Source organism: Cyprinus carpio, chromosome A2 (genome assembly GCF_018340385.1).
Source record: "Cyprinus carpio isolate SPL01 chromosome A2, ASM1834038v1, whole genome shotgun sequence".
NCBI classification, from domain to species: domain Eukaryota; kingdom Metazoa; phylum Chordata; class Actinopteri; order Cypriniformes; family Cyprinidae; genus Cyprinus; species Cyprinus carpio.
Window position 1 is genome coordinate 28,372,098 of NC_056573.1, and position 9,271 is coordinate 28,381,368.

Consider the following 9,271-nt stretch of genomic DNA (forward strand, 5'->3'; position numbering starts at 1 on the left):
TCAAAAGCCACAACATTAGTTGTTGGAGACGTCCTGCGAGATAAATGTCCTCATCAGCGTTTGATTAAAAACTCTTTCTCGCATCTGTCCACTTTCGAGGGAGTTTAGATGAAATGATATTGACACAGCGGCTGCCCCACCCACTGCCTGTGTGCACATATCGCTTTCAGTGGGCGGCATTCATTACGCGGATATAAATAAAGCAGTCATCTCCTCCAAACCACCGGAATGATCAGAGGTAGATGGGAGCAACAAACCCGTCTGGTGCTGGGATGGTGAAGTTACACCGTGTAATTACGCACCTACATAATCACTGCACACGCGTTCACCTAACCATCAATTACACGATACACAGCCGAGTGTTTGCAGCGCCGCTAAGCTAATTATTTGTTCACTTTAATTAGAGAGGCAGCAGAGATGAGGAGGTTACAGTAAACAAAGGCACGAAGGGCATCATTTGCTCATTCTGGGCTGCGAGAGCTTGTCGACACCAGACACTCTCAGACTCAGAGCTTGTGCTCATGATAGTAGAGATGGGGTACAATCTTTAGCAGACTCGGGCTACTGTCATGGACATTTTACTCTGGGAAATCTTTCCAAGTCCAGGGAGAGTTGACGGAACTGTCAGTATTGTCATGTGTTTTTGAGTGTTGTGAGTACTTGAAAGCTGCTGGGTTTCTGTGCACACACAAAGCACCTCTCAGTCAGCGCGTGAATGCAGAATTAAGTAGGCCTTGTTATTGCCAAAAAGTTGTGTCAAAATGCCCATCTTGGAGAGTATTGGTGTAAAAGCAGTTGGTTTTGTCTTAAGTGAACCTGAAGAGAAGGGAGAAACATGGATGTGTCAAAATATTTGATCGGTGTGTCGGGTCTTAAAGTGACAGCAGCGTAAACCTGCTGCGGCTGACTGTGTGAATATTAATCAAATAACAAAAGAAAATTAGAAAATTACTCACTGCTCTTGACATTCACTTTAGGAACTTTAATATTATAGAACTACTATTTCTGTAGTAGCCTATACTATATAGACCTATCTGAAAAATTATTTCATTTGTATTTTTGATTAATATAACTTATTTATCCTTTTGCTTGTAATTGTCATTATTAGCAAGAAAAACCTTCTTTATCTCTCTGATAATGTTGTTACTCCACAAATTTCGCTTCAGCTGATGCGGTCAATCCCTCTTGTACTACAACAGGTTGATGAGTGTCACAGGGGTCAGAGGTCAAGGGTCAGAGGTCAGGGCCTCAGCAGCCTGTCAGGCACAAACTGGTGCAAATTAGACTTTAAAATACAGCTGAACAGACCGTAACAACCAAACGAATGAACTTCATAAATCTGTTAACTCTTGACAGTTATTTCTGCATGATAAAAAATATGCTAATAAGACCGACATTAAAAAATCCATTATGTGGATATACGCTTTTAATGAACATTTGCTGTTGGACTAACAATATAAACACGCAGCACGTCCCCGAGGGCCGTCTGAGAGGAGCGGGTGGAACTCATCGCCCGAGTGTGTTTACAGAGGAAATGATGCCGCTGCAGACGCCAGCGCTCAGAGCCAATGATGACGAGACAAACAGGCCATTTCCTCTTCAAACACACACTTCAGACTGAACACACACACACACACATGCACTAAATATCCTCTAAAACACAAGAGACACACACACACAGATGCTCATGAATGTGACGCTGGTGTCGCAGAGGGTGTGGGGTGTTTTTAGATGCTTAATTATTGTTTTTGTTGGGTGGATGCAGGGCGACCAGTAAAAGTGTGACTGACCCACTGTGTGTGTGTGTGTGTGTGTGTGTATGATTCTGGGGACTCGGGGGCCAGTCGTGTCTGAACGAGAGCAGTGGGACAGATTCAACACAGCTGTGTCTCAGACGAGCAGATAGTGGCGACAGAAACCAGAAATCAGACGTGAATCGTGTGTCAGTCAGCGGTTTGTGGAGCAGAAGAGCTGCAGCTAATGCACTCAAAGATGTGGCCAGTAATGGAGCTAAATGAGCAGAAGAGATCTGAACACCACTACAAATGAAGACGAGATACAGCTGAACCATAATCTGCTTTATGAGCTGATACTGAAGCTGATGCTGGAGACATGACTGACCACACACACTCACACACACACGAAGAGATCTGAACACCACTACAAATGCACACACACCATCACCACCAAACACACACAACTCCACAATACACTTATACACACACACACACACACACACCCAAACACTCACAATCCACTCAATATACATTACACACTCACACACACACACACACTGGACACTTAAACACACACACACACACACACACACACACACACACTCCTCACTCACTAGATACACTCACACCACTCATCTGCACTCACATCACACACACTTCACTCACACACATGCACACACTCACATCACTGTACCACACACACATACACATCACTCACACACACCACACACACACAAACACACACACACACACACTCACCTCACACTCACCACACACACACCTCACACACACACACACACACACACACACACACCACACACACACACACACACACACCACACACACACACACACACACACACACTCACACACACACACTCACTCACTCACTCACTCACTCACTCACACACACACACACAATACACTCATACACTCACACAATACACTCATACACACACACACTCAAACAATACAGTCATACATACACACACACACACACACACACACACACTCTCTCTCTCTCACACACACACACACACAACACACACACACTCTCCACACACACACACTCTCTCTCTCTACACACACACACTCACACAATACAGTCGTACACACACACACACACACACAAACAAACACTCTCTCTCTCTCTCTCACACACACACTTCAGAGATGATAATGATGGTGATGGTCAGATTTAGGCTTGAATTTAACTCAGGTTTATGTGTTACTGTATGTGTATGTGTATGTGTATGTGTATGTGTTTATATGTGAATAAATGTCTAAATTAAATCTGTTCATCATTAAAGCGATTAAATCTCTTCCCGATATTTGGATTAAACTGCTCGATTCATATGGATTTGCTTAATGACTTTTTTTGGTTTCCTACTTTCAATCTAGGAAGAGAAATATCTCAAAAATATCTGAATTAAAGATTAGTCTGGAACAACATGAAGGTTAGTGAATGATGACAGAACTTTAAAGTCACTGTGATCCGTGCGCGGTGTCAGACGTGTTCAGCGTGCGACACGCCTCTACAACAATCTACATGTTTAATGTTTTGTAAATGCTCTGGAAATTGTCCGTCATTGTGTGTGTGACAGCAGCGGTGTGTTTGCGGGCGGAGGGTCACAGCAGCGCTCACTAAACAAACTGTGACTGCCAGTGTATCACGCTTCATTACCAGACTAACTCATCCATTACCGCGCTCATCAACACACACTCACGGGTGCGTTGTGCTCGCGTTCAGCGTCCGAATCTGCTGCGCTTCTCTGTCAGTCGCCTGTTTGGCTGCTGATGATGCGAGCAGGAACCAAAGACACGTCTGACAGCCAGATCTTGACGGATGACACAAACACTGAGCTGATGGTGTTGTGAATGTGCCGTGAGCCAAGCGTCTCCATTACAGACAGCATGTGCGGGCCCCGGGGCCTTTGTGACGCAGCCAGTCTCTGTCTCTTCAGTCAACTACATCTGTTCGCTCTGTCCTTAGCATGTTACACACACGTACTTGTGAATAATCATACGTTTTAATATCAACATTATGACAATTATTCATTATGCACCAGCGGAGTCCAAACACACATCAGAGCCGATCATGACAGAAATATCTCACTGCAAAACATGATTCTCTGACTTTCCAGTATAGATGTCTAAAGATGCATCCACTGGAGAATAGGAATGACTGAAACTGTATTCAAATGAAGATGTTTCAGCTTAAAAACAGAGTCAGAAAAATCTGTTTAATTCAGAATAAAAACCAGTTCTTATTTTACTTTAATGCATTTTTCAGAAAACAAGACTTAACATCTTCAGTCATTCTGCTTCTGCAGTAACTGTATCTTGATTTAAGGAGGATTAGATATTTGTACAGTAAAACAAGATCAAAATACTGAGGAAGAACAGAGTGACTGCAATATAAGGTACATTTATGAGTGATGTGACTGGATAACGATGATGATGATGATGAAGAATGTGTTTATGATGTTGTGGTGTGTATTTTCTCTGATGATGGACAGTTTGGAGGTGTTTTTGGCGACACATTCGTAAACGTTTTCGTCCCGCGGCGCTCTGAGCGGCTGGATACGGAGCACTGCTCCCGCCCCTTCATCAAACTCTATGGTCTGGACCAATGAGAGAGCAGCATGAGCACACATCCACCAATCACAGCAGAGTGACATCAGTCAGCAAGCAGACAGACAGTTATTAAAGATCAGATCAGTGAGGAGGAAGCAGAATTACGTTCAGGTTCAGAATCCCGCAGCAGGTGAAATAATAGCTCATAACACATTTAATTAAATTTATTTCCATCACAACTTTTATCTGACTGAATAGTTGAACTGATCGAATATGGAGACAGCTTATAACAGTAATTCTGCAGCATTTACAGTCTAACAGATCATCTCCACACATGAATCCAGGGAGGAATGAAACACACACACACACACACACACACACACACACACACACACAGAGGAAGTGACCTGCAGTGTTCACCGAATCAAACCGTTCAACATTCAGGAAGAGCTCGGTGGCTGAACTCCGGTCTAATAATCTTAACTCATTTATGCTTCTGTCAGCTTATTTCACGTGTGACAGACACGGACTTCAGGCGTGAACAGAGGCCACACGCTGCAGGAGCTCCATTCTTTCTTCTGCTGCTTAAGTGACTGTACAGGAACAAAGGCTTCTGCTCTGCTCATTAGCATCTCATTTGCATATTCATGAGAACAGATTAGTTCAAATCCCCAGCTGTTTGGTCACAAAAGTGCAGAATAAAGACTCTCCCTCACCAGCTGTGAGGACGCAGGTGCAGACACACACACACACACACACATAGTACAAGTGGGTTCTGTTGTTTTTATAGATAATGATATCTTATTGTTCTTTATGTTGTTTTTCTAGATAATGATCTCTTCTTCTTCATAACGCTAAACCTTAATATTATTAGAATTGTTATTTTTTTGTTGTTGCTTTTTTCCCTGCATTTTTAGATATTAATTTAAATATTGTTTAGTATGTTTATTAAACAGTTTTTTTTCTTATGTTTTTTTGTTTTTGTTTTTTTTTTTTTTTTTCATAAGAATGATTTTTTTTCTTTTATTAAAGTGACTTATATAATGCAATTAAAGGGGTCATGAACTGAGAAACCAAAATTCCCTTGATCTTTTGACATATAAGAGGTCATTGTGCTATAAAAACATCCTGTAAGTTTCAGAACTCAAAACTTTCTTTTTTGTTTGTATAAAGATTGTTTTTATTGATGTCTGTCTGAAAAAAAAAGATTTTGGAAAGAGCTGCTGTATGATGTAATAGTGTGGCTAGACCCCGCCTCCACAGAAGATGATCAGCACCTGCTTATACATCACTGCCTGTTTAGCCCCGCCCACCGATTCTACATCACTGCCTGTTTAGCCACGCCCACCGATTCTACATCACTGTCAGTTTAGCCCCGCCCACCGATTCTACATCACTGCCTGTTTAGCCCCGCCCACCGATTCTACGTCAATCCCAGTTTAGCCCCGCCCACTTATTCTACATCAATCTCAGTTTAGCCCCGCCCACTTATTCTACATCACTGCCTGATTAGCCCCACCCACCAATTCTACATCACTCTCAGTTTAGCCCCGCCCACCGATTCACTCATGTAGTGTAAAAAACGAGAGGCAAAAGCAGGTCTACACAGAAACCAAACGATAAAGATGCTCCGAAGACAATAAGATGCTGTGCAGCTCAAGCTGTGGTCAAACAGTGTTTTTGCATTTTTTTTCTTATGATAACATTATTAGAGAGTGGTTGATGTTTTTTTTTTTTTAATGTAGTTCTTTTTTTTATTTGTTTGCTATTGCTGTGTCTGTTATTATAGATTGTTTGATATATATACGGAGTATTTATCACAGCAGTGTCCATCTGTGATGCAAGTAGCTGTCAATCACACACAACTATTAGCCAATCACAGCAGTGGGCGTTTCCTTCCGAGTCTACGACCTGCCAGAGCGCTATGATGATGGGGTTAATACAGGACAGAAAATAAATAGACTATTACTTCTAAAATATGTTATTTGATGTAAATCTTGATGACATTATAAGTGGACCTCAGAGAACAGTACAAAATAATAAAAACGGCAGTTCATGACCCCTTTATTGTCGAGCACACAAAACATGGTCAAATCACACACGAGTACTGCTACTGAATGAGACAAACATGAGAGATTTATATTTGTTTTACTTTCATTCTGTTCTGAGTACAGTTGCATTTAAAGGATTGTTGTGGAGTGAGAGGTTATTATAGTGTTTATAATGTTTGTAAACGTTTCATTTTCTGGGATTTCACATTATTTCTGAATGTAATGTTTGTTTGTTTTTTTCTCTCAAAAAAACAGTTTTGACTAATAGTCAGATGTGACTGCTTTTCTGGAAAACACAGTAGCTGATTTCAGCTGTTACTGTCCTACTGGGACATTTTGTGAATGTAGTGTTTGATTTCAGCTGTTACTGTCCTACTGGGACATACACACACACACACACACACACACACGCGGTAACTAGTCGTCTACTGTACACTCCTAATAAAACTATGTGTATATACAGTACATATAAATGCTTCATGTCCTACAGCAGATGGGCACACCCATTATTTATTTTTTTATTAAGACTGAACCTCATGTTTCCCGGCTGTAGCGTGAAAGTCCGGTTTCAGTCAGAATCTGGTCACAGAGTGATCTGATGCTCTGCTGCTGTGTGTGTCTCACCTCGATCCTCTGTGAATTCACTTTCTTGCCCTTTTTGTTCCAGAACACCTGAGGCTTGGGATCACCTGCGGCCTGACACACGAACGACACGACTCCTCCGGACACGCCGATCTGATCCGTGGGAATCTTGGTGAACCTCGGAGCCACTGCAACACAAACACAAGCGCGTTACTGACGTCACAATCATCAGTTAATCATTTACAGCCTACACAGAGCTTTTACTGGCTTTGTGCTGAACTTACAGCCGCTGTGAGACTCAGAAACACACCTGTCTTCAGACGACTGGATTAGAACAGATGACATTTACACATGAACATTTCTGTCAAACTGCTCTGAAATGAGGCGGATTGTGCTATACAAACAAACATGACTTGATTTCAAAAAGCCCATTTAAATTAGACATTTCAGCACTGAATGGATTAGATGCGAGGAGCACTGCATTCTGGGAGAGCTGACCAAGTCAAGTCCAGATTGTGTCAAAGCAGCTCCACGGTGATAAACAGCAGAAACAAGCACGAAAACACAACTCAAGCTGATGCCTTAAACCTTTCCTGCAGGCCTTATGGTATCTTTTTTTAAACTTCGTATAAAATCAATGTCATAATTAAACTATTAGTCCACAGCAGGTATAATGGCATAATATTTGTCAGCTGCTCTTATCCTGCTACTGAAAAATCCATATTGGTGTACTGATGCTGAAATATAGAAACATTCATGATATCAGTAAGAGCTTATAGCGGCAGTGAATGCAGGACCATCTGTATATCATCTCTGACTGAGTCCAGCAGACCACTAAACACTCGACGGTGAACACCAGAGGATCAGATTCTACACACACACACACACACACACATGAACACACACACTCACATGCATACAGGTGCATCTCAATAAATTAGAATGTTGTGGAAAAGTTCATTTATTTCAGTAATTCAACTCAAATTGTGAAACTCGTGTATTAAATAAATTCAGTGCACACAGACTGAAGTAGTTTAAGTTTTTGGTTCTTTAAGTTGTGATGATTTTGGCTCACATTTAACAAAAACCCACCAATTCACTATCTCAACAAATTAGAATACTTCATAAGACCAATAAAAAAAAAAAAAAAAAATTTTTAGTGAATTGTTGGCCTTCTGGAAAGTATGTTCATTTACTGTACATGTACTCAATACTTGGTAGGGGCTCCTTCAAATTCTTGAATCGATTTTGCTTGACAATCCTCATAAGGCTGCGGTTCTCTCGGTTGGTTGTGCATCTTTTTCTTCCACACTTTTTCCTTCCACTCAACTCTCTGTTAACGTGCTGTGGATACAGCACTCTGATACAGCACTTCTTTGGCAATGAATGTTTGTGTCTTACCCTCCTTGTGAAGGGTGTCAATGATTGTCTTCTGGACAGCCTGTCAGATCAGCAGTCTTCCCCATGATTGTGTAGCCTAGTGAATCCAAACTGAGAGACCATTCTGAAGGCTCAGGAAACCTTTGCAGGTGTTTTGAGTTGATTAGCTGATTGACATGTCACCATATTCTAATTTGTTGAGATAATTTGTTGTGGATTGGTGGGTTTTTGTTAAATGTGAGCCAAAATCATCACAACTTAAAGAACCAAAAACTTAAACTACTTCAGTCTGTGTGCACTGAATTTATTTAATACACGAGTTTCACAATTTGAGTTGAATTACTGAAATAAATGAACTTTTCCACGACATTTTTTATTGAGATGCACCTGTACACACACACACACACACACACACACACACACAAGCAAGCAAGCACAAAAAGAAAAAGCACACACACACACACACACACACACACACACACACACATACACGCACACATATCCACACACACACACACACATACACACACACATATGCACACACACACACACACACACACACACACACACACACACACACACACACACACACACATACACGCATACATATGCACACACACGCACACTCACACGTGTGCACACACACACACACACACACTCATACTGTCCTCTGCTGCTTTGTTTGTTATGTAGCATAATTTTACAAATCTAAAGTCAGACATTCTGTTTTTGCTTGAAAAACAACTGCTTGTTACATGTGTGTGTAGCACTACTGTATGTTCAAATTAAATGAAAAAATAAATTTTCTGTTGTACTGAACTCATATCAAATTGTGACCCAAAACCGAGAGACGTACCGAACCGTGACTTCTGTGTACCATTACAGCCCTACAGTTAAGTCACGTCTGAATCAATGCAATCAGTATAACTGTGCTTTTACAACTAAT

General features: G+C 41.3%; 1 pseudogene; it reads right to left on the minus strand.

Annotated features, from left to right (window-relative positions):
• LOC109078676 overlaps window positions 1–9,271 on the minus strand; it is a 73,420-nt pseudogene that overhangs the window by 48,396 nt on the left and 15,753 nt on the right.